Source organism: Rhinopithecus roxellana, chromosome 7, assembly GCF_007565055.1.
Source record: "Rhinopithecus roxellana isolate Shanxi Qingling chromosome 7, ASM756505v1, whole genome shotgun sequence".
Lineage (NCBI taxonomy): Eukaryota > Metazoa > Chordata > Mammalia > Primates > Cercopithecidae > Rhinopithecus > Rhinopithecus roxellana.
This window is the reverse complement of record NC_044555.1, coordinates 66,050,308-66,076,109: the sequence shown is the minus strand read 5'-3', so window position 1 is coordinate 66,076,109 and position 25,802 is coordinate 66,050,308. Positions and strand designations below refer to the sequence as shown.

Sequence of the window (25,802 nt, the reverse complement as noted above, 5' to 3'; positions counted from 1 at the left end):
GATCCACCCACCTCTGCCTCCCAAAGTGCTGGGATTACAGGTGTGAGCCACTGTACCTGGCTGTATTTTAGATTTTGGCAGAATCTAGATTTGAACTCAGATCTGATTGATGTCTTTTTCAATACTTCCAGATAGAATTTTCTGGAAGATTGAACCTGGGGGTGTCAGGGGTTAATTGTGGATGTTCCTATTTGGGGATTCTATCCCAGACCTCAACTGAGTTTTCACTTCTCTGGGTCAGCTTAAAATGATTTCCCACCCTTGTTACAAGAATGTTTTTCTGAACAAACAAACAAGAAATCTTGTTACAAACTAATTTTCAAACCCAGGAAGGTAGAAAGCTTAGATTGTTCAGTACATGGAGTTAAATATAACCTCATGCACCAAGCAATACATATAACGCCCTAATTAATAATTCAGAGCGTCAAGTGCATTGTGGGAAGATGTCATGTCTGCAGTGCCTGTTTGTGGGAAAATTTGCCACCTTAACTGCATTACACTCACCTTCTACCCACCAACCAAAAAGAAACCAAAGACATTTGCCAAGAAGTGGCAAGCATATATTAATGACAAAAGGCAAGAACAGTATTATTCTAATTTACCAGTTATAGTGTCACTGAATAGAGAAGGGCTTCTTTAAATCCAGTCTTCTGAGACAATGGAGATTTTGATGTGGATTTTTGCCTCCATTACAGTGTTTTATAGTCTGTGTTCCTAAGAACTGGGTCAGATTTTGCAGTAGGTCTGTGATTTATTTGAACAGCCTGATACTTACATTCCTAGCCAAGCAATATATATAATGCCATTTTAATACTGGAGTTTTTAAGTTAAAGTTTTTTTTTTTTTTTTTTTTTTTTTTTTTTTTTTAGTTGAACTAACAACTCACCCCCCAATACTGTGCATTCTATACATAGCTCAATGTAACTTCATTTTTTTCTAAATGAATCCATCTGTGATTTCCCCTCTCGCAGACTCAGCCTTTTTCTTTTATTTTCTATTTTGAGACAGAGTTTCACTCTTGTTGCCCAGGCCAAAGTGCCATGGCGCAATCTCAGCTCACTGCAACCTCTGCCTCCCGGGTGCAAGCAATTCTCCTGCCTCAGCCTCCCGAGTAGCTGGGATTACAGGGATCCACCACCAAGCCCAGCTAATGTTTTGTATTTTAAGTAGAGAGGGGGTTTTACCATGTTGGCCAGGCTGGTATTGAACCCCTGACCTCAGGTGATCCACCTGCCTCAGCCTCCCAAAGTGCTGGGATTACAGGCATGAGCCACCGCGCCTGGCCAGACTCAGTCTTTTTCACTCCACACATCGTCTCCCTCATCCCAAGCCAGCCAAAAGTAAGTTGTATCTTTTCTGATCCTTTGGGGTATTTTATCATTCTTTATCTTACACAGCAGGATGCCTCCTTTAGTTGGAACTTTAATTTATTTCTAAGCAAAAGAATTTACTTGTTAAAAGCTGTCTGGGTCCTGTTTATAAGTTTATTCAGTACAGTTACAGTCATGCACCATATAATGATGTTTTAATCAACAGTCCAGACCGCATATATGAAATTGGTCCCATAAAATCATACCATTTACTGTGCCTTTTCTATGTTTAAATACACAAATACTTACCATTGTGTTACAGTTGCCTACAGTATTCAATATAGTCACATGCTGTATAGGTTAGTAGCCTAGAAGCAATAGGCTACACCATACAGTCTAGGTCTGTAGTAGGCTATCTAGGTTTGTGTAAGCACACTCCATGATTTCGCACAATGATAAAATCGCCTAACCATGCATTTCTCAGAACGTATCCCCATTGTTATGTGAGGCATGACTGTATTTGTAAGTGGCATGTAAACCAACCAGAGTCCACCAACAAAATACTTTCAGTTAAGTAGCTTAGAATATATTTATACTTCGGAATACACTGTACTTTGAAGCTGTAATAAGAACAGAAAGCTCTATGGATCAATTATAGATATATTGTTAAGTGAAAAAAAAAGTAGCACAACATTTTGTATTGCATAACACCATTTATGTAAAAAGGGGTGGAATATATAGAGATATGTGTATATTTGCTAGTATATACATAAAATAACTCTGAAGGAAACACACAAAAGACTGATTGAATTGGTTGCTTCTAGGGAGAAGATATGGGTGGCTGAGGGCAGGAGTGGGGAGACTATATATCTTTCGTTACTTTGTGAATTTTGAACCATGCAAATGTACTACCAGTTTAAAAAATAAAGGAACATGGCTGGGCACAGTGGCCCATGCCTGTAATCCCAGTACTTTGGGAGGCCAAGGGGGTGGATCACTTGAGGCCAGGAGTTTGAGACCAGCCTGGGCAACATGGTGAAATCCTGTCTCTACCAAAAATACAAAAATTAGTTGGGCATGGTGGCACGTACCTGTAGTCCCAGCTACTCTGGAGGCCGAGGCAGGAGAATCACTTGAACCCAGGAGGCGGAGGTTGTAGTGAGCCGAGATTGCGCCACTGCACTCTAACCTGGGCAGTAGAGTGAGACTAAGTAGCAAACAAAAGGAAGGCAAAACAACAACACAGGCTGTCTAGGAGGAGGTAGCAGATCACCTTGGAGCTGACCTTTGTCCAGCCCTCTTACGCTGTAAATATTACTGGCAACAGACAACCGTTGGCCCCGGGGAGGGTTAGAGCAAGATCTTTCTTTGTGTCTCGATATAACCTGTTTCTCCCAGTAACCGTTGGTACACAAAGACTATCCCAGAGCAAGTTTTTGTGAGGGGTCAAAGAGATTCCTGAGATTAGAGAATTCAGGGTCTGACCCTCTCTGATGGGTGGAGAAGGGTCTTGGTGGGCTCAGCTGCCAGACAGGGGACATGGGAACCCTTGGGGAACTCACTAAGCAGGAAGAAGCTGGACGAAGCTCAACGTCGGGGTACGGATTGTTGTTGGGAAAGGCAGGTTTTGAGACAGAGTTTCGCTCTTGTCACCCAGGCTGGAGTGGAGTGTAATGGTGCAATCTTGGCTTACTGCAACCTCCACCTCCTGGGTTCAGGTGATTCTCCTGCCTCAGCCTTCTCAATAGCTGGGACTACAGACGTACGCCACCATGCCTGGCTAATTTTGTATTTTTAGTGGAAACGGGGTTTCACATCGTTGGCCAGGGTGGTCTTGAACTTCTGTCCTCAGGTCATCCACCCACCTCGGCCTCCCAAAGTGTTGGTATTACAGGCGTGAGCCACTGCGCCCGGCCAGGAAAGGCAGATTCTTATTGAGGGTGTGGTTGGGGCTGCTGCTGCAACCCCTCAGACGTGTTGTGGAAACAAAAGCTGAGTGTTTCAGGGAAAAGCAAGGAGCCATACACTTGGGATCCCAGCTCTTGGTGCCTCATCCCAGGGGTCCCCCAAGGGAGGGGTCAGCCTTCCTTGGAGAGCTTTTAGGGCCTGGACAGGTGCTGGGCTGCAGTGAAGTAGGATGGCTGGACAGAAAAAGACTGCTGGTTTTTATCAGCAAAACTCAGGGGCAGTCCAGGTGCTGTGGCTCAGGCCTGTAATCCCAGCACTTTGGGAGGCCAAGGCAGGAGGATTGCTTGAGGCCACGAGTTCAAGATCAGCCTGGGCAACATAGCAAGACCTTGTCTCTACAAAAAATAAAAAAATAATAACTGGGCGTAATAGTGTGCCTGTAGTCCCAGCTACTCAGGAGCTTGAGGCAGGAGGATCACTTATGCCCAAGAGTTCAAGGTTACAGTGAGCCATGGTCACATCACTGCACTCCAGCCTGGGTGACAGTGAGACCTCGTCCCAAAAGAAAGTGACAATAACCATTAAGGTATTATTGTTAATGATTTTGGGGGCAATATTGATATTACAGTTATGTTTACAAGGATTCTTTTTTGTTTTCGAGATGGAGTCTCGCTCTGTCGCCCAGGCTGGGGTGCAGTGGCGCAATCTCAGCTCACTGCAACCTCTGCCTCCCTGGTTCAAGCGATTCTCGTCCCTCAGCCTCCTGAGTAGCTGGGATTACAGTTGCGCCCCACCGTGCCCAGCTAATTTTTGTATTTTTAGTAGAGACAGGGTTTCACCATGTTGTCCAGGCTGGTCTTCAACTCCAACCTCAGGTGATCCGCCCGCCTCGGCCTCCCAAAGTGCTGGGATTACAGACATGAGCCACCATACCTGGCCTAAGGATTCTTTCTCTTTAAAAGATACATGCTGAAGTATTTGTGGGTTAAAAAATATGATGTCTGGGATTTGCTTCAAAACACCCAGTAGGCTAGCCAGGCATGGTGGCATGTGCCTGTAGTCCCAGCTATTCAGGAGGCTGAGGCAGGAAGATCACTTGAGCCCAGGAGGTCGAGGCTGCAGTGAGCTGAGATTGCACCACTGCACTTCAGCCTGGGCGACAGAGTGAGACCCTGTCTCAGACAAAACAAAACAAAACAATCCAGTAGAAAGTGAGGTACGGATGAAACCAGATTGGCTATAAATTGATGCTAGTTATTCTGGGTGATGGGTTCTTGAGGATTCACTATACTATTTTCTCTCCTTTTGTGTAAGCTTGAAAATGTTAAATGTTGAGGCAGGGCGCGGTGTTGAAAAAACAAAAGTCATATGAACCTATTTAATCCCAAACTGGTAAAATCTGTCCTATTAAGTACCCTTCTGTATTATTTGTTCCTGAGCTCTTTTGATCTTTTTTTTTTTTTTTTTTTTTTTTTTTATCTCTCTGGCTCTAGGTCAGCTCCCTGAAGTGAAGAACTTGTCTTGAACATCTTGCTCTCTCAGCACCAAGTTTGTTGCTGGGCACACTGAGGCAGTAGAGGATAGTGATTAAGAGTTCGGGACGCTTACCACCACTCAAATCTGAGCATGGCCCCTGAGTAACGGGGCAGGTTCCTTAGCTTGTCTATGCCTTAGTTTCCTCACTGTAAAGAATATAATGTACCCCAAAGGCTGTTGTAAGGATCAGATGAGATAATAGATAAAGCTTATAGCATGGTGCCTAATATAGAAAAAGACTGAAAAATGTTTATTGCCAGGCACGGTGGCTCATGCCTGTGATCCCAGCACTTTGGGAGGCTGAAGCGAGAGAATTGCTTGATGCCAGGAGCTTGAGACCAGCCTGGGCAACATAGCGAGACCTCATGTCTACTAAACATTTTTTAAAAATCAGCCAGGCGTAGTGGTGTGCACCTGTAGTCCCAGCTACTCAGGAGGCTGAGGTGGGTGGATCCCTTGAGCCCAGAATGTCGAGGTCACAGTGAGCTATAATAGTGCCACTGCACTCCAACCTGGGCGGTAGAGTGAGACTCTGTCTCCAAAAAAAAAAAAAAAAAAAACGCAACTGGGTGAGGTGGCTTACGCTTGTAATCCCAGCTCTTTGGGAGGCCAAGGCAAGTGGATGATCACTTGAGGCCAGGAGTTTGAGACCAGCCTGGGCAACATGGCAAAATCCCATCTCTACTAAAAATACAAAAAAATAGGCAGGCTTGATGGCACACGCCTGTAATCCTAGCCATTTGGTAGGCCGAGGCACGAGAATAACTTGAACCCAGGAGGTGGAGGTTGCAGTGAGCTGAGATTGCACCACTGCACTCCAGCCTGGGTGACAGAGCAAGATTTAAAAAAAAAAAAAAAGATTCGCCTCTAATAGAACACAGTGGAAGTGAGGCCGTGTGATTTTCAAGGCTAGGCCACAAAAGGCATTACAAGCAATATGACTTCTGCCTGGCACTGTCCCTTTTGGAATGTCTTCAGAGCTTTGAGCCACAATATATGAAGTCTGGTTCCCCTGATGCCGCCATGCAGAGAAACCACAGAGGGATGGCAGAAGCTGGAGGAGCCCCAGCTATACCAGCTCCCAGCTGTGCCGAGTCTTCCCAGCCCAGGCACTACACATAAAGGGAGCAAGCCTTCAAGATGACTCCAGGCCTAGAATTCAGCGGAAATATATAAAACGCTATACTCAACAGAGAATACATATTCTATTCAGTTGTGAAAAATTTATAAAAATTAACCAAGACTTAGCCTTCAAAGAAACTCTGAATGTATTCCAAAAGAAGTATCATATAAGCCATATTATCAGACCATAATACAACAAAATTAGAGTGTAACAAGAATGAATAACCCAAATAACTCTATCCTTTTGGAAATTTGAAAATATCCTTTCCCTCACATAAATCAACAAGAATAAGGCTGGGCGCAGTGGCTGTAATCCCAGTACTTTAGGAGGTCAAGGCAGGTGGATCGCTTGAGCCCAGGAGTTGGAGACCAGCCTGGGCATGTAATGCCCAGACCCGCGATGACCCGAAAGCAACCACCAGAGTCCAGAGACAAAGCCAAGCGGCAGGGATCGCTTTATTTCGAGTTGGAACTCGGTTCCCTCCAGCTAGGTATCAGATCCTAGGGAGAGACCCCAAGCTCGGTGTTCAGCCGTCTTTTATAGTCAGACACAAACAAGTTACAGCAAGTTACAGAGTCACTGGGGATTGTTACAGTTGTAGGTTTACAATTGGCTGACAATTAAAGTTAAACATTAGTCAGTTGTTCATTGGTTCCCGCCCTTTGACCAAACCACAAACGGCCGCTTGCCCTGCTAGGGGCTTTCCAGATAACCTTGTTGTTTTAGCATTAAGGGGAGTTTCCTGACTTTTCTGACCTCTGATATTCAGTATTTTTCCACTCCTCATTCCCCCCTCTCTCTAGTATCTTGAGAGCCAATATTGGGTCTTATATGTCTGACTCGGAAGTCTCGGTGAGTACAGGTTGGTACTGGGCTCTCAGGACCATAAGCTGGACAGTGTTGAGTCTTTCTTTTACAAAGTTTGTTAATCTGTTTATTATACATGGTCCTATAGTGAGTAAGAGAAGTATACTTATGAATGGTCCTATGAGGGGCACTAGAAGGGAGTACATGGAGGAATTCCACCAGCTGTTGGCAGCAGAGGTGAATTGTTGTTTCTGCAATTCTAGGCTGAGTTTATGTAGTTGTTGAACTCGCGTTTCTACGAGTCCAGATTCATTTATGTAGAAACAACAATCTTCTCTGAGGAAAAGACAGGTCCCTCCTTTTTCGGCCGTTAACAGGTCTAGTGCACGGCGGTTTTGTAAAGTAACTTGGGCAAGGGAAGTCAATTGTCTCTGTAATGAGGCAAGGGATTCGGCGGAAGCTTCCATAGCTATGGAGAATTGATGAGAGAGTTTTGCAGTGCTGATAAGGGAGTGACCTAAAGCTCCCCCGGCTAGTCTTGCAGCAACTAAGGACGTGGTGAGTGAGACTCCGGCTACTAGGGGGAGGAATATAGCTCGTTTTGGTCTAGGGAAAGGGGCGGAGTCCCACCTGGAAAATTCTGCAGGGGTGCGCAAGGTTAGTTGGGGGACTAGCGTGACAGGGAGACACAGTAGGGTTATAGTGGCCTGAGTGGAAAGGTTCTTATATAGGGTCCCATTGCACCAGAAGAAAGAACCGGGAGGGGCAAAGAGGGTTGAGTTGGGAGTGGAAGTTGTATTACAGAGGGTAGTGCCGGCATTTGAATAACAAAAGGAAACTTGTGTCTGTCCAGGGTTTAGGAACAAGGGGACGTCAGGGATCGGGGGTGGTATGTGGCTATTGTTAGGGTTTAGGCTGAGAGAAGCGTTAGACGGGCCTGGAAGTGGAACTGCGGTTAACGGCGGTCGCCCTAGAGCCGCGCAAAAGAAGCATGCAGAGAGATTGCCTAGGCCAGTGGTGTTTGCGATTTCTAACCCTTCTCTTAATAGGGATAACCAGGAAAAGGGGCGGGTAGGAGTTAAAGTTGAAAGCTGGACATTTAATTCCCTTTCCTGGTTCTGTATAGCCGCGTGTAGGGTGGTCTGGATCTGAACAAGGGAACGCCAGAGAAAGAAACGGCTACTAGGCCAGGTAGTTCCTGAAGTCAAGTACATAGCCCCTTTTTGCTGGGAAGTCCAGCGGGAGTCCCAGGGGTCCCAGATAACCCAGGTATAGCCTGATGTGGTTTTAAAGAAATTGTGTGACTGCCACATTTGACTGGATAGGGACTCAGAAATTTTTAGGATTTTAACGGTGTGGATTTTGCAGGACCTATATGGACAGCCGACACTTTGTTCTACCCATGAGTTATTACAATAAGAGAGTGTTTGGTCAAAGAGGAAACAAATTGCGGGTGCTGCTTTTCCTGGCTGGTGTTTAAAATCAGTGAAATTTAGATGGATGGGAGTGCTACAACCCCCCAGGGGACAGTCAGCAGTGCCTAATACATAGCCCTTTTGTTCTCTCTGAGCATAATTGGTCCAGTTCTCAGTCAGGAAGAAACGCCAAGCGAAAGGGGATGTTGCCGGGTTCGCCTGGGTCTCCCCACAAGGGATCCATAAGAGTAGAAGAGTTATAAAGGAGGTAGGTGTCATAGTTACAGTTTAGGTTGCTGACGGCGTAGAACAAGTTTTAGAGGGTTTTCTTTGGTCCGGTCAACTGTCCAGGTTGCTGCCTCTCCCGTCGAGGATGTAACAAGGTCCGAGAGCGGGTCTATAGGCTTGGCGTGGGTGTGATGAATCCAGGCGGCGATGCCTTCCACTTTGAGGGCCGTAGGCGTAGTCAGGATCACCTGGAATGGTCCTTTCCACCAGGGTTCTAGGGTTTCTTGTCGGTGGCGCGTGACGAGGACCCAGTCTCCCAGTTTGTATTGATGTGGAATGGGTGGAGGCCCAGCTTCATATAGTTGTTTTAGCTTGGGCCAGACTTCCTCATGAACTCTCTGTAGGGCTTGTAAGGAGAACAAAAGTTCAAGACCATTATCTGTGTCAGCTTTGAGGAGATTGTCTTTAAGGTTAGGGAGAATAGGGGGTGGTTTGCCATACATTATTTCATAAGGGGTAAGTCCTAGTTTATAAGGAGAGTTACGTGCCCGGAACAGAGCGTAGGGGAGGAGGACTACCCAGTTAGCGCCAGTCTCCATGGTCAATTTAGTTAGGGTCTCTTTTAATGTTCTATTCATTCTTTCTACCTGACCTGAGCTTTGGGGTCGATAAGCACAATGTAGTTTCCAATTAGCCCCAAGGATGGAAGCCAGTCCCTGACTTACCTTTGCGGTGAAGGCCGGCCCATTATCCGACCCTATCATGACTGGAAAGCCGTACCTGGGCAGGATTTCTTCTAGGATCTTTTTGGCCACAATCTGTGCAGTTTCTTTTTTTGTCGGAAAAGCTTCTGCCCATCCTGAGAATGTATCTATAAAAACTAGTAAATATTTGTATCCATATTTTCCTGGCTTTATTTCAGTGAAGTCAATTTCCCAATATATACCAGGTCTATCTCCCCTGTGTCTTTTTCCCGTGGTCTGGGTCCCGTGACTGGCGTTATTGAGTTGACATACTACACAGTTTTTAACCGTGGCGTCTACTTTTTCAGGGGCATTTTTAATTTTTAGTCCAGCGTGTTGAATCAAATCTAACATCCGCCGCGGGCCCAGATGAGTGCTTCGGTGGATTTGTGCTATTACTTGCTGCCCCAACCTGTCCGGGAGAATGGTATTGTTGTTAGAATCTTTCCACCACTGATTACTGACCTGTGTTCCGGGGAGTTTACTTATCCACTGGAGGTCTTCTTCTGAGTATTCTGGGTGAAAGGGCAATTCTCTGGGCCTGGGATCAGGCAGCTGGAGGCCAGCAGCTGAGGAGTGGTTTTAGCCACGTCTTTTGCAGTCTGGTCAGCCAGGTTGTTTCCTCGAGTGACTGGGTTAGTGGCCTTTTGATGTCCCGGACAGTGGACGATAGCCAGCTTTTTGGGTTCCCAAAGGGCAGCCAGAAGATTTAAGATTTCTTCTTTATTTTTAATGTCTTTTCCTTCAGCTGTGAGAAGCCCCCTCTCTTTGTATATAGCCCCATGTATGTGGGCAGTGGCAAATGCATACCGGCTGTCAGTATATACTGTCAGTTTACGGTCTTTGCCTAGTTTCAGGGCTTGTGCCAAGGCTATTAACTCAGCCTTTTGAGCCGATGTTCCTGGAGGTAAAGGCTCAGCCCAAACTATCTCAGTCTCTGAGGTTACCACCGCCCCCGCATACCTCTGTCCTTGGTGAACGAAGCTGCTTCCGTCAGTGAACCAGGTGAGGTCTGCATCTGGTAGCGGTCGGTCCTGGAGGTCTTCTCTGACTCCATGTACCTGGGCTAGTATTTCAGCACAGTTGTGGAGCGGCTTACTTAAGTCTGGGTCTGGCAGCAATGATGCTGGGTTTAGGGTTGTCGGGGGCTTAAATGTTATTCTGAGGGGGTTTAGTAACAGCCCTTGATAATGGGTAAGCCGAGCATTGCTGAGCCATCGGTCAGGGGGTTGTCGGAGGATGCCTTCGACAGCATGAGGGGTGATGACTTGTAATTCTTGGCCCATGGCCAGTTTGTTAGCGTCTTTGACCATCAGGGCCGTTGCAGCAATCATCCGGAGGCAAGGAGGCCATCCTGCAGCTACCGGGTCCGGTCTCTTTGAGAGGTATGCAACCGGGCTGCGCCAGGGACCTAAATTTTGAGTTAATACTGCTTTCGCTATGCCCCGGCTTTCATCCACGCATAAGTGGAAAGGCTTAGAGACATCCGGAAGACCCAGCGCTGGGGCCGAGAGCAGAGCAGTTTTGATTTGCTGGAAAGCTTGCTCAGCCTCTTCAGTCCAATTGAAGGGCTGCTGCTCTTTGGTAGCCTGATAGAGGGGTTTTGCCAGTTCAGTGAAGCCAGGTATCCAGAGTCTGCAGAACCCTGCAGATCCCAGGAACTCTCTTACCTGTCATGTTGACTGCGGTCTGGGGATCTGTAGGACAGTTTCTTTTCGAGCATTTGTTAGCCAGCGCTGTCCCCCTATAAGTAGATACCCCAAGTAGGTTACCTCTGGCCTGCAGATCTGGGCCTTTTTAGCTGAGACTCAATAACCCAGGTTTCCCAAGGTTTTCAGGAGGTCTTTGGTTCCTTGGATGCAGGCCTCTGGGGACGTTGCCGCTATTAAGAGATCATCAACATACTGCAAGAGAGTTATACTGGGGTGTTGGCATCGGTACTCACCCAAGTCTTCGTGGAGGGCTTCATCAAACAGAGTTGGGGAGTTTTTGAATCCTTGTGGCAGTCTGGTCCACGTCCGTTGGCCACTTATGCCTCTCTCAGAGTCTGTCCACTCAAAGGCAAAAATTTCCTGGCTTTTAGGGGCTAAAGGCAGGCTAAAAAAGCATCTTTTAGGTCTAGAACAGTATACCATTGATTTTCAGGACTCAAGGTACTCAGGAGGGTGTATGGATTTGGCACCGTCGGGTGTATGTCCATTACCCTTTTATTGGCTTCTCTTAAGTCTTGTACCGGCCTATATTCTTTACTGTTGGGTTTTTGTATTGGTAGCAGCGGAGTGTTCCATGGTGAGTGGCAGGGGCGTAGGACTCCATGATCTAGGAGTCGGCGGATGTGTGGTATAATTCCCTCTTTGGCTTCCAGGGCCATTGGGTATTGGCGCACGCAAACAGGGTCCATCCCGGGCTTAAGCTCAACAAAAATGGCGGGACGGTGCTTTGCTAGCCCTAGCCCTCCTGTTTCTGCCCAAGCCTCCGGGAAGTTCTGGAGCCAGGAGTCTATATTTTGGTTAGGAGGCGTTAACTCCTGGTGAAGCTGGTACTCATCCTCTAGAGTTACGGAAAGAACAGATAGTGGCCTGTTTTGGGAGTCAGTCACTTTGGGCCCTTCTGGTTGAAAATGGATTTGTGCCCCCATTTTAGTCAACAGATCTCTCCCCAACAGGGGACAAGGGCTGTCAGAGATGACCAGGAAGCTATGGGACACTTTCCCGGTTCCCAAGTTTACTGCTCTCTGGGTTGTCCGTGGATATTTCTTGGTTCCTGTGGCCCCTTGAACCCAGGAGGAGTTGGAAGATAACTTTCCATAGGGCTTGACTAAGACTGAATGTTGTGCCCCGGTATCGACCAGGAACTGGACCGGAGACCCCTCCACTTGTAAAGTTACCCTAGGTTCGGGGAGGGGATCCGAACCCCGTCTCCCCTAGTCTGTATCTTGGGTAACTAGTATCGGCATAGATTTGGGCTGCCATTGTCCTTGGCCTGGCTGGCGCTGTTTCTTTTTGGGGCAGTCTTTTATCCAGTGACCAATTTCTTTACAGTATGCACATTGGTCTTTACTCAGATTGCACCTAGGGGCACGCGTGGATTGGGTGCTTCCTGGCGGTGGTTGTTCTTTTTGGACGACCGCTGCCAGGACTTTGGTCATTTTCTCAGTGGCCCTAATTTGTCTTTCCTCTGGAGCATCTCTGTTGTTGTAAACTCTCTGTGCTATGCGAAGGAGGTCCTGGACCTGTTTTCCCTCCAAATCTTCTAATTTTTGTAGCTTTTTTTAATATCTGGGGCTGCCTGGTTGACAAAGGACATAACGACTGCTGCCTGATTTTCAGGTGCCTCTGGATCTATAGGTGTATACTGTCTAAAGGCTTCCATTAGTCTTTCTAGATAAACAGCGGGGCTTTCTGTCTTTCCCTGTAAAACAGAATATACCTTAGCCAAATTAGTGGGCTTGCGAGCTGCAGCCCGGAGACCCGCCATTAGAGTCTGGCGATAAACGAGTAGCTTTCCCCTACCTTCTGCTGTATTGTAGTCCCACGTCGGCCTGGTCAAGGGAAATGCTGCATTAATGAGGTCGGGGTTTGCAGTCGGTTGACCGTCATCTCCAGGAACCAACTTTCTAGCCTCTACCTGGATTCTCTCCCGTTCCTCCGTTGTGAACAGAATGCGGAGGAGCTGTTGGCAGTCATCCCAGGTGGGCTGATGAGTGAACATGACACTATCTAGAAGGGCTGTTAGGTCCTTGGGGTTATCAGAGAACCGGGCATTCTGAGTCTTCCAGTTGTACGGGTCACTGGTAGAGAATGGCCAATACTGGAGTCTAGGGTTACCTGTGTCATCGGGGGGTCCTATTTCCCTTAAGGGGAGTGCTACAGTGGAATCGGGAACTCGCGGAGTTGCCTCACGCTGGACACGCCCGCGCGTTCGCCCTGCTGGCCCTCCCGAGCCATGTTCACTTTCAGTTTCTCCTGGTGCCGCAGCCGCTTCTCGGCCCTCATGGCTTCCTGGGAGTGCGGCCGGTTGGGCTTGGGCATGGGGTCCGGGAGGGGGAGGATAAGGCGGGGGTTCCAAGGATGCGAGGTCCTGGCTGTCAGGCAACACAGGGGGCAAGGGGGCAGTTGGAGTTTTTGGTCTTTTGGTGGTCCCAGTTGGTTGCGCGACTAGGGTTTTACAGGGTTCAGAGGTCAGCAGAAAGGGAGCTAGCCACGGGGGCGGATTTTCCACCAGATCTTGCCAGACTAAAATGTAGGGGATCTGATCTGGGTGTCCCAAATGACCTGGCAGGAAAACTCTTGATTTTACCTGGAGGATAATGGGGAGGCAAAAAGTTCCCTCGGCTGGCCAGCCTACGCCGAAGGTGGGCCACTCAGAGCGGCAGAGGGTTATTAATTTTCCCTTTTTAAGTTGTATACTGAGATCATGTCCCCTTGCTCTCACATCTTTAAAATTATTGACAAGGAGAGAAAGTGGTGTGGTCTGGGAATTGCCCATTCCGAGGAAGTCCTGTTGATAGAAGATGGGTGGTAAGGGATATTAGTGCCTGGTACAGGACTGGCTCCAAAGCTCCTGTAAATCAAGGTAAATTAGTAAGGGGCGTGCAACAGATAACTTCCAACAACCAAGATATATTGATCGCTAGCGCGTCTCGGGCTTAGGACCTGACCAGGAGCAGATGGGCCACAGAATACAGAGCCCCAGATGAGTACCGGAGGACGTCTCCCACTGGCCTCCACTGACTGTCCTATAGCGCGTCCGCCAGGACTAGATCAGTCTCATGTACAGTCCCAGTGGGATTATTCAGAGGCAGACAGACAACATATAAACAGAGCCGGCTTACTCACTTTTGTGATGACCCGTTGGCCTGGGGTCTGGTGGGCTTAGGGGCAATCCCGGACGAGCCCCCAAGATGTAATGCCCAGACCCGCGATGACCCGAAAGCAACCACCAGAGTCCAGAGACAAAGCCAAGTGGCAGGGATCACTTTATTTCGAGTTGGAACTCGGTTCCCTCCAGCTAGGTATCAGATCCTAGGGAGAGACCCCGAGCTCGGTGTTCAGCCGTCTTTTATAGTCAGACACAAACAAGTTACAGCAAGTTACAGAGTCACTGGGGGTTTTTACAGTTGTAGGTTTACAATTGGCTGACATTTAAAGTTAAACATTAGTCAGTTGTTCATTGGTTCCCGCCCTTTGACCAAACCACAAACAGCCGCTTGCCCTGCTAGGGGCTTTCCAGATAACCTTGTTGTTTTAGCATTAAGGGGAGTTTCCTGACTTTTCTGACCTCTGATATTCAGTATTTTTCCACTCCTCAGGCAACAGAGCAAGACCCTGTCTCTATCATATAAATAAAAAAAATATTTAAAACACAACAAGAATAAACAATGTTTTATCTAGGAAAGGGAGAATAAAAGATTAATGATGACCAAAGAGGCCAGGCGCGGTGGCTCACGCCTGTAATCCCAACACTTTGGGAGGCTGAGGTGGGTAGGTCACTTGAGGTCAGGAGTTCGAGACCAGCCTAGCCAACATGGTGAAACACCATCTCTACTAAAAATACAAAAGTAGCTGGGCATGGGGGAGCACACCTGTAATCCCAGTTACTCGGGAGGCTGAGGCAGGAGAATCGCTTGAACCCAGAAGGTGGAGATTGCAGTGAGCCTAGATCATGCCATGGCACTCCAGTCTGGGTGACAGGGCGAGACTGAAAAAAAAAAAAAAGAAAGGAAGAAAGGGCCGGGTGCAGTGGCTCACACCTGTAATCCCAGCACTTTGAGAGGTCGAGGCTGGCGGATCACGAGGTCAAGAGATTGAGACCATCCTGGCTAACACAGTGAAACCCCCCCGTCTCTACTAAAAATACAAAAAATTAGCCGGGCGTGGTGGTGGGTGCCTATAATCCCAGCTACTCAGGAGGCTGAGGCAGGAGAATGGTGTGAACCCGGGAGGTGGAGCTTGCAGTGAGCCAAGATAGCGCCACTGCCCTCTAACCTGGACCTGGATGACACAGCGAGACTCCGTCTCAAAAAAAAAAAAAAAAAAAAAAGCAAGAAAGAAAGAAGGAAGGAAGGAAGGAGAAAAGGAAAGAAAAGAAAAACAAAATTCTTCACCTGGGCCAGGTGTGGTGGCTCATGCGTGTAATGTCAGCACTTTGGGAGACCAGAAGGATCACTTGAACCCAGGAGTTTGAGACCAGCCAGGGCAACATAGTGAGACCCCTGTCTCTACAAAAACCAAAAATTAACCAGGCATGGTGGTGCTCACCAGTAGTCCCAGCTACTTGGAAGGCTGATGTGGGAGGGCCTCTTGAGCCCAGGAGGTTGAGGCTGTGGTGATTGCACCACTGCATTCCAGCCTGGGTGACAGACCGAGACCCTGTTTCAAAAAAGAAAAAAAAAACCAAAATACAAAAAGAAAATACTTCAGTCTGAATGAACAAAACTTTCTCAAATATTAAATAACACTGATCTAACAAGTTAACCTTTTAAATCCAGTGAACTTAAAGTTCTCCTGAATATTCTGGTACAATTCAACAGTACAAATTGAACTTAAAATCCTAAGACTACAATCAGTCACATATTTGAAGTTTAGAGTCACATGGCTGTTTCTCCAACTGGCTAAATTTGTTAAACATTACAAGAACATATCATGCCCAATTTGCTCAGAATCATTTTCTTCTTTGTTTTTTTCTTTTTTTTCTTTTAAAGACAAAGTCTCACTCTGTCACCCAGGCTGGAGTTCTGCGGCACAATCACGGCTCATATTGCACCCTTGATCTCCGGGGCTCAAGCAATCCTCCTGCCTCAGCCTCCCAAAGTGCTGGGACTACAGGCATGAGCCACAGCGCCCAGCCACCTCAGATTCTGTACAAGAAAATATGGGCCACTCTAAAACATTTCTAAACTTAATTAGAAATCTTACCTGGGTTGAAAGATGTTACCCGATAAGGAACATGGTTATCACTCCAGGGAAATGAAGTTACTTCTGACTGGAAAATTTGGCCACACATAAGCTCTGGAACCAGAGAGAGCTGGGGGAATTCCTCTCCTTCCCAGGAGGAAACTAATGGTTTATCAGCATGCTTGAGGTTGCCAAAAGAATACACATTGACATTGAAAGTTGCTAAATCAATGATTCTATAACTCCAAGGGTGGTCAAAGCCCACATTAACTACTTCTTTAGTCTCCTCATTTAAATCTACAAGCCCTACCTAGGCTGAGCACTTCAACAGATTTTGCATTTCTTTGACTCTTAAAAAGCATGTACATAGGCTGGGCACGGTGGCTCATGCCTGTAATCCCAGCACTATGGGAAGCTGAGATGGGCATATCACCTGAGGTCAGGAGTTCGAGACCAGCCTGGTCAACATGGTGAAAGCCCATCTCTACTAAAAATACAAAAAGTAGCCAGGCGTAGTGGTGTGCATCTGTAGTCCCAGCTACTCTGGAAGCTGAGGCAGGAAAATCACTTGAACCCAGGAGGCAGAGGTTGCAGTAAGCCGAGTTTGCGCCACTGCACTCCAGACTGGGTGACAGAGCGAGATTCCATCTCAAAATAAATAAATAAAATAAAATTTTAAAGAGTATGTATATATCTTCCTGCCTAGGTCTAAAGACCTTTGAGGTCACCGGGCACTATGACTCAAGCCTGTAATACCAGCATTTTGGGAGACCAAGGCAGGCTGATCACTTGTGGCCAGGAGTTCAATATCAGCCTGGACAACATGGTGGAACCCCATCTCTACAAGAAATACAAAAATCAGCTGGGCATGGTGGTGCACGCCTATAATCCCAGTTACTCAGGAGGCTGAGGCAGGAGAATCGCTTGAACTGGGGAGGTGGAGGGTTGCAGTGAGCCGAGATTGCGCCACTGCACTCCAGCCTGGGTGACAGAGTGAGGTTCCATCTCAAAATAAATAAATAAATAAATAAAATAAGAAATTAAATTAAATTTAAAAAGACCTTTGAACTTTCCAGGAATTCTGCATTCTTTCCCGGCTTCAGAAGCATGCAATACTTTCAGATACTAACATATTAAACTGAATTCTGGAAGTCTTAAAGGGTTTTGTCTGATTTGTTTCACAGAACATGAGGTTCATTCAACTGACATTAAACACCCTGGGAAAATAGTTTGGAAAAGTAACTGAATACGTTTATGAGCAATTAGAGTAGATGTGGTGTTGTTTTGTTGTGATTTGTTTTTTAGACTGAGTTTCACTCTTGTTGCCCAGGCTGGAGTGCAGTGGCGTGATCTCGGCTCACCACAACCTCCACCTCCCAGGTTCAAGCGATTCTCCTCTCTCAACCTCCCAAGTAGCTGGGATTATAGGCAAGCGCCACCACACCAGGCTAATTTTGTATTTTTAGTGGAGATGGGGTTTCTCTATGTTGGTCAGGCTGGTCTCGAACTCCTGACCTCAGGTGATCCACTCACCTTGGCCTTGCAAAATGCTGGGATTATAGGCATGAGCCACCATGTCCTGCCGAGACCCTGTCTCTTATAAATAAAATAAGACACACAATGGCAGCTTGGAGAAAGGAGAGACGGCCCACTCTTCCATGGTGATGGGCTACTGTCTCCTTACAACTAGTTAGGGCTCACAGGGGGTACTGGACAGGCCACCCACCAGTTATCTCATTATGGGCCACTGATGAGTCTATTTCTCTTGGCTCCCAGGAGAGAAATCCTTTGCTTGTCAGCCTTTAGCAGGTTTCCTCTGCAAACCAACCTCCTATGATCCCTTTGCATGCCAGCCAGGGGTGTTCCAGTTTTCTGTAATTCCTACGAATACATGCAGCCTAAAGAAGGAGCCTGTGCTTTACCACTGGGACCTTACTGGGGAAGAAGGTTAGGACGGGTGGTGACTGGCTGCCTGGCTTCAGGGTGCTGGGGCTGCTAATGTGGGTGGCTCTTTTAGCGTGATAAATAAATGCTGCAGCTGAAATCAATCTTTCTTTCTTTCTTTCTCTCTCTCTCTTTCTTTCTTTCTTTTTCTTTTTCTTTTGTTTTTGATGGAGTTTTGCTCTTTCACCCAGGCAGGCTGGAGTGCAGTGTCACAATCTCAGGTCACTGCAACCTCTGCCCCCCGGGTTCAAGTGATTCTCCTGCCTCAGCCTCCCAAGTAGCTGGGATTACAGGCACCTGCCACCACTCTTGGCTAATTTTTGTATTTTTAGTAGAGATGGGGTTTCACCGTGTTGGCCAGGCTGGTCTCGAACTCCTGACCTCAGGTGATCCACCCGCCTTGGCCTCCCAAAGTGCTAGGATTACAGGCGTGAGCCACCACGCCCGGCCTGAAATGTTCTTTCTTGCATCTCAGACTTTCCTCCCTTCTTCCAGAAGTACATCCCTTAAAGAGTTCCTTAACTGGGAGTTAGCTGCTGGTAAAACCTCAACTAACAATCAAAATTTCCATTGTTTTTTACCCTTCTTTTTGAAATACAGTTTACTACAGTGTAAAATTCCAGGTTGATGGTTATTTTCTCTCAGCACTTTAAAAATAGCATTTGGGCTGGGTGCAGTGGCTCACACCTGTAATCCCAGCACTTTGGAAGGCTGAAGCAGGAGGATTGCTTGTATCATCTGGGAGTTCCAGACCAGGCTGGGCAACATAGTGAGACCTCATTTCCACAAAAAAAAAAAAAAAAAAAAAAAAAAAAGAGAGAGAGAGAGAAAGAAAAAAGAAAGAAAAATTAGCCAGGCATGGTGGTGCACACCTATAGTCCCAGCTATCTGGGAGTCTGAGACGGGATGATTGCTTGAGCCAGGGAGGTTGAGGCTGCAGGGAGCTATGATTATATCACTGCACTCCTGCACTCCAGCCTGTAGGACAGAATGAGATTGTCTTAAAAAAAAAAAAAAAAAAAAAAAAAAAAAAGCGAAAAGAGAACCCATAGAATAGGAGAAAATATTTGAAAAACATATATTGGATAAGGATCTGGAATTAAGAATGTATAAAGGATTCTTATAACTCAATAATAAAAAGACAACCCAATTAAAAATGGAGAAAGGATTTGGATAGACATGTCTCCATGGAAGATATACAAATGGTCAATAAGCACATGAAAAGATTCTCAGCATCATTAGCCATCAGATAAATGCAAGTCAAAGCCACCATGAGATACCACTTCATGCCCACTAAGGTAGCTATAATAAAAAAGACAGATGATATTAAGTGCTGACAAGGCTGTGGAGAAATTGGAATTCTCATTCATTACTGGTTCCCACCAATAATATAAAATGGTATGATATAAAATAGTACAGCTGCTCTGGAAAACAGTTTGGTAGTTCCTCGAGATGTTAAACAGAGAGTTGCCATATGACCCAGAAATTCCACTCCTAGATATATACCCAAGAAAAATGAAAAGATATGTCCACACAAAACTTGTTTGTAAAAGTTTATAGCAGCATTATTTATAATAGCCAAAAGATGGAAACAATCCAAATGTCCATCAACTGACCAATGGATAAATTTAACACAGTATATCCACATAGTGGCATATTATTTTGCCATAAAAAGGAATGCAGTACTGATGCATGCTACAGCATAAATGAACTTTGAAAATATGCCTAGTGAAGAAAGCCAGTCATGAAGGACCACATATCATATCATTCGTTTATACGAAATGTTCAAAATAGGCAAACCTATAAAGAAAGTAGATTAGTGCTTGCCAGAGGCTGGGGGAAGAGGGAAATGGGGAAGTGACTACTAATGGATAAGGAGTTTCCTTTTTGGAGCAATAAAAATGTTCTGGAATTAGATAGTGGTGATGCTTCTACAACTTTGTGAATATACTAAAAACCACTTAATCATAACTTTGAATAAATAAGTTGTGTGGTATTTAAATTACAGTTTTAAAAAAGGACATTTGGATGTCTCCTGGTTTCCACTGTTGCTGTTGGGAGTTATGCTGACATTCTGATTCTTCTTTTATAGGTAATTTTCTCCACTCTTCCCCCCAGGCTGCTTTAGAACCTTCTCTGTTTTTTTCTTTGGTTCTACAATTTCACTCTTTGTGTCTCAATATGAATTTTTTAATCCTATTTTAATTTGTTGAACTCCTTGGATCTGAGGATTTATGTCTTTCATTAATTTTGGAAACTTCTCAGCCATTATATCCCCTCAAATATTACCTTTCTTCTCTTTTTTTTTCTTCTGAGACTCCAAGCAAGCATTGATTAGACTATTTTATCCTCCATATCTATTAACTCTTCCTTTATATTTTCCCTCTCTCTTTTTTTTTTTTTTAGAGATGGGGTCTCATTTTGTCACCCAGGCTGGAGTGCAGTGGCACGATCATAGCTCACTACCGCCTTGACCTCCTAGGCTCAAGCAGTCCTCCCGCCTCAGCCTCTGGAGTAGCTGGACCTACTGCACACCACCATGCTGGCTGATTTTTAAATTTTTCGTAGAGATAGGGTATCCATATGTTGCCCAGGCTGGTCTCAAACTGCTGGCTCCAGTGATCTTCCCTCCTCAGCCTCCCAAAGTGTTGGGATTACAGGCATGAGCCACTGCACCTTGCCTATATTTTCATCTCTCTTTCTTTGCTGCATTCTGGGTGATGTCTTAGAACTTTACATTAAAATATTGACCTACTTTCTTGTTTTTTTGTTTTGTTTTGCTTTGTTTTTGAGATGGAGTCTCACTCTGTCACCAGTCTGGAGTGCAGTGGCACAATCTCGCCTCACTATAATCTCCACCTCCTGAGTTCAAGCGATTCCCCTGCGTCAGCCTCCCAAGTAGCTGGGACTACACACGCGCACCACCATGCCTGGCTAATTTTTTGTGTTTTTTAGTAGAAACGGGGTTTCACCATGTTGGCCAGGATGGTCTTGATCTCCTGACCTTGTGATCCACCTGCCTCAACCTCCCAAAGTGCTGTGATTACAGGCATGAGCCACCGCGCCCGGCCTATTGAACTACTTTCTCCATCTCTCCACCTGGATGTCTAAAAACATCTCACATATAACACATCCAAGACTAAACTCCTTCCTACCCTAGCCTTCCCATCTTAATAAATGGTAATTCTTAATAAATGGTAATTTATAAACCCAAAGCCTGGTGTTATCCTCACCTTCACTCTTTTCCTCACACTCTACATTCAATCTGTCAGCAAATTATGTCAGCTCTACCCTTAAAATACATCTCATATACAGAGGAGAAAATGCATCTATCTATTCCAGAAGCAAGGACATTGGCCAAAACATGAAACTAGGACCAAATTCCTTAGCAGAGCAGGAGGTAAGAGAAGTTTGTGTTTGTTATTAGACATTATTTTCTGTGCCCTGGACATGAGCCTTTGATCTGCAAAAGATATTCTTCCTGAGGGTATATCTCCTAAGTAAACCAAACTATAGATCAGAAAGTCATTTAGGGGCCTGGTGCAGTGGCTTATGCCTGTAATCCCAGCACTCTGGGAAGCCGAGGCGGGCAGATCACTTGAGGTCAGGAGTTCAAGACAAGGCTGGCCAACATGGTGAAACCCCGTCTCTACTAAGAATACAAAAATTAGCCAGGCATGGTGGCAGGTGCCTGTAATCCCAGCTACTCGGGAGGCTGAGGCAGGAAAATCACTTGAACCCGTGAGGTGGAGGTTGCAGTGAACCGAGATCATGCCACTGCACTCTAGCCTGGGCAACAGAGTGAGACTCTGTCTCAATAAATAAATAAATAGATAAATAAATAAATAAATAAATAAAAATTTTAAAAAAGCTATTTAGGAAGCAGATAATTAGAACAAACAAATATTTCCATCAAGCTAAAGAGGCCTAATAGACTGGGGTTCTCCACTCTAGGCCCTGTCTAAAGGTCTCAGGTCAGTCATCCAGAATTAGTCATCCTCAGGCTCCCATTCCAATATCTCATCCCTTATACCCCAGAAATTCTGTTTGAATCTGGCCTCTTGCCCCACTCCGCACCCCTGTGCCTTGGTTGGAGCTTCATTGTCATGTCCAGGACTTGTGTAGTGGCCTTCTACCTGGTCTGCCTCCAATATTTCCCCAGCCACGTCATCTTCCAACCTCTCAACAGTCATTCTCCTAGAAAGACTTCTCATCCTACTTCTCTGTTGAAAAGCCATCTTTGGTTCCCCAGGCTTCAGCATCAAATGACAACACTTTGGCATGACATTCACACTCTACACACCCTATACTCCAGCCACTGCAAACCTCTCTCCACTCCCTCTATAATATTTGGTGTCCTCATAGGTGTGGTTTCTTCTGCCTGAGAAGTTCTTCTGTTCCCTTTCTTCTTGGCAATCATTTACTTGCCCTTCAAGAGCAAGCTCATATATTCCTCCTCTAGGAAGACTCTCTAGACTCCTCCAGACAGTGCTCCCCTCTTTCATAGGAACTAACATATTACATTACAAGCTGTCTGCTCCTCCTACTCAACTGACAGCTGCATATTCTCCTGCAGTGCCAGCCACATCCCTGAGACACCATGGTGAAAGTGAAGGCCAGAGTAAATGGGTTTGGCTGTATTGGGTGCCTGGTCACTAGAGCTGCTTTTAACTCTGGCATAGTGGATATTGTTGCCATTGATGACCTCTTCACTGACCTCAACTATATGGTCTACATGTTCTAGTATGATTCCACCCACGGCAAGTTCCACAGCACCATCAAGGCTGAGAATGGGAAGTTTGTCATCAATAGAAATCCCATCACCATCTTCCCAGGAGCGAGGTCCCACCAAAGTCAAATGGGATGATGCTGGCGCTGATGATGTTGTGGAGTCCACCAGTGTCTTCACTACCATGGAGAAGGCTGGGGCTTACTTAGAGGGGGGAGACAAAAGAGTCACCATCTCTGCCCCTTCCGCTGACTTGTGACGGGCAAGAACCCTGAAAAGTATGGAAACAGCCCTGAGAAGGTCAGCAATGCTTCCTGCACCACCAACTGCTTCACCCCCCTGGCCGAGGTCATTCACGACAACCTTGGTATCATGGAAGGACTCGTGACCACCGTCCAAGCCATCACTGCCACTCAGAAGACCGTGGATGGCCCCTTTGGGAAACTGTGGTATGACGGCCACGGGGCTCTTCAGAACATCATCCCTGCATCTACTGGCACTGTCAAGGCTGTGGGCAAGCTCAGCCCCTAGCTGAATGGGAAACTCACTGGCATATCCTTTCCTGTCCCCAGCACCAATGCGTCAGTCATGGACCTGACATGTGGTCTGGAGAAACCTGCCAAATGTGATGACATCAAGAAGGTGGTGAAGCAGGCGTCGGAGGACCCCCTCAAGGGCATCCTGGGCTACACTGAGCACCACGTTGTCTCCTCTGACTTTAACAGGGACACTCACTCTTCTGCCTTTGCTGCTGGGGCTGGCATTGCCCTCAACGACCAGTTTGTCAAGCTCATTTCCTGGTATGACAATAAATTTGGCTGTAGCCACAGGGTGGTGGACCTCATGGTCCACATGGCCTCCAAGGAGTAAGACCCCTGGACCACCAGCCCCAGCGAGAGCACGAGAGGAAGAGAGGCCCTCAGCTGCTGGGGAGTCCCTGCCGCACTCAGTCCTCACCACACTGAGAATCTCCCCTCCCCAGTGTTTCCACCCAGACTCCCGGAAATGGAGGGTCCTAGGGAACCCCACCTTGTCACATACCATCAACTAAGTACCCTGTACTCAGGCCCAAAATAATATTACGTTACCATTATTTGCTTGCATCTACTCCCCTATGACATGTGGAGCCCCTTGAGGGCGATGACCTTGCTTATTCATCTTTGTATTTCCAGAACCTAGCACAGTGCTGGGCTGATAAAGGTGCTCAAAAAAATTTTGATGAGTCAATGAATGTATGAATGAATGAATGAATGAATGAATGAATGAATGAATTTCTGACCATTGTGGTAGACTGCCAATTGGCGGCCCCTAACGAGCCTAACCCTCCAACCCCCGCATTCATGCCCTTGTGCAGTCCCACACTGACTCTGAGCTGGGAAGTGACACATGTCATTTCAGATCACAAACCAGTGGGCAGGATCAATCATATGAACCTGCCTAACTGCAAGACGGAGGGGAGCAGGGTGGCAGCAAGGCATGATGCAAGATCTCAAAGCCAGGACTGCTTAGATACGGACAAATTCTTTTTTTTTTGAGACAGACTCGCACTCTGCCACCCAGGCTGGAGTGCAGCGACATGATCTCAGCTCACTGCAACCTCGGCCTCCCGGGTTCAAGTGATTCTCCTGCCTCAGTCTCCTGAGTAGGTGGAATTACAGGTGTGCACCACCACACCCGGTTAATTTTTGTATATTTAGTAGAGACAGAGTTTCACCATGTTGGCCAGGCTAGTCTTGAACTCCTGACCACAGGTGATCCACCTGCCTTGGCCTCCCAAAGTGCTGGAATTACAGGCATGAGCCACTGCACCTGGCCTGATATGGACAAATTCTTACTCTTTGTCTCCCCTATTCCTAAATTTGTACCTTTCTAAAAATGATAAATATGTGTATAGAATATTCCTACATATTCTCACATATATGATCCTTGTAGGAATGCACTGAGAGAAATATCATTGTTGTTATTACATTTTATAGATGAGAAAACTGCAACATGCAAAACCGAATCAGTTGGTTAATGAGGAAGTTGGGGTTCAAGCTTCAACGCTAGGCTGCTTCCCCAGCCATAGTAACCCTGGACTTCTAACAATCCAGGCATGTCATTGTAGAGGACTTCCCTAAGAGCAAACACTTGGAGCAGACTGAGCCTGGGTCAATTTTCAGAAACAGGCCTAGTCTCCTTCCCCATCCACACATTAGAAGTATTTAAGTAATTACAGAACCTAGAGAGACTGAGAGAGACTTTGGCCAGCTTGGGTCACGTGCCTATCCATATAATGGGAAGATGGGGTCATGTTATTGGCAGCAGTATGGAAATGAAAGATTCATTCTAAATTTGTTTTTTGTTTTTTGTTTTTGTTTTTCCTTTTTGTTGAAGAACGGGGTCTCACTATGTTGCCCAGGCAAGCCTCAAACTCCTGGATGTAAAGTATCCTCCCGCCCTTACCTCCCTCTGTTGGGATTACAGGGGTGAGTCACTGTGCCCAGCATGGAGGATTCATTCTAAAGGAAGAAGAGTGCTGTTACCAGAAGAAGATAGCCAGGCATGTGGTGTAGACAAAAGCCAGGGACACCCACACTCTAAGTTTGGAATCAGTAGGTGTTAGGGGTTGAACTGTGTCCCTCCTCCCACCAAAATATATTAGGTTGGTGCAAAGGTGCAAAAGTAGTTGTGGTATTTGCCACTGAAAGTAATGGCAAAAACCACAATTAATTTTGCACCAACCTACTATGTTAGCACCCTAATCCCCAGTACCTCTGAATGTGACTGGTGTCTTTATAAGAAGGAGAAATTTGGACACAGGCATGCATATAGGGAGACCACCATGAGAAGGTGAAGGTAGAGATGGGGGTGATGCTTCTGCAAGGTAAGGAACCCCCAAGACTGCCAGCAAACCACCAGAAACTAGGGAAGAGGCATGGAACAGATTCCACTCATAGCCCTCAGGAGGAACCAACCCTGCTGACACCTCAAGCTTGACTCCCAGCCTCCAGAACCGAGATAATACACTTCTGATGGTGAAGCCAGACAGTGTGTGGTCCTTTATTCCAGCAGACTAATACACTTGGCTGGACAAGTGGGATTCTGACAAAGGCTGCTGCCATCCCTGTCCATCACTAACCCATTTCTGCCTCTTCTCCTGTTTCCTTTGTCTCTCAGCTCC

General features: G+C 46.4%; 1 pseudogene; it reads left to right on the top strand.

Annotated features, from left to right (window-relative positions):
- Positions 1-1,236: 1,236 nt before the first annotated feature.
- On the top strand, positions 1,237-23,835 carry LOC104662193 (annotated as a pseudogene).
- The last annotated feature ends 1,967 nt before the right edge of the window (positions 23,836-25,802 follow it).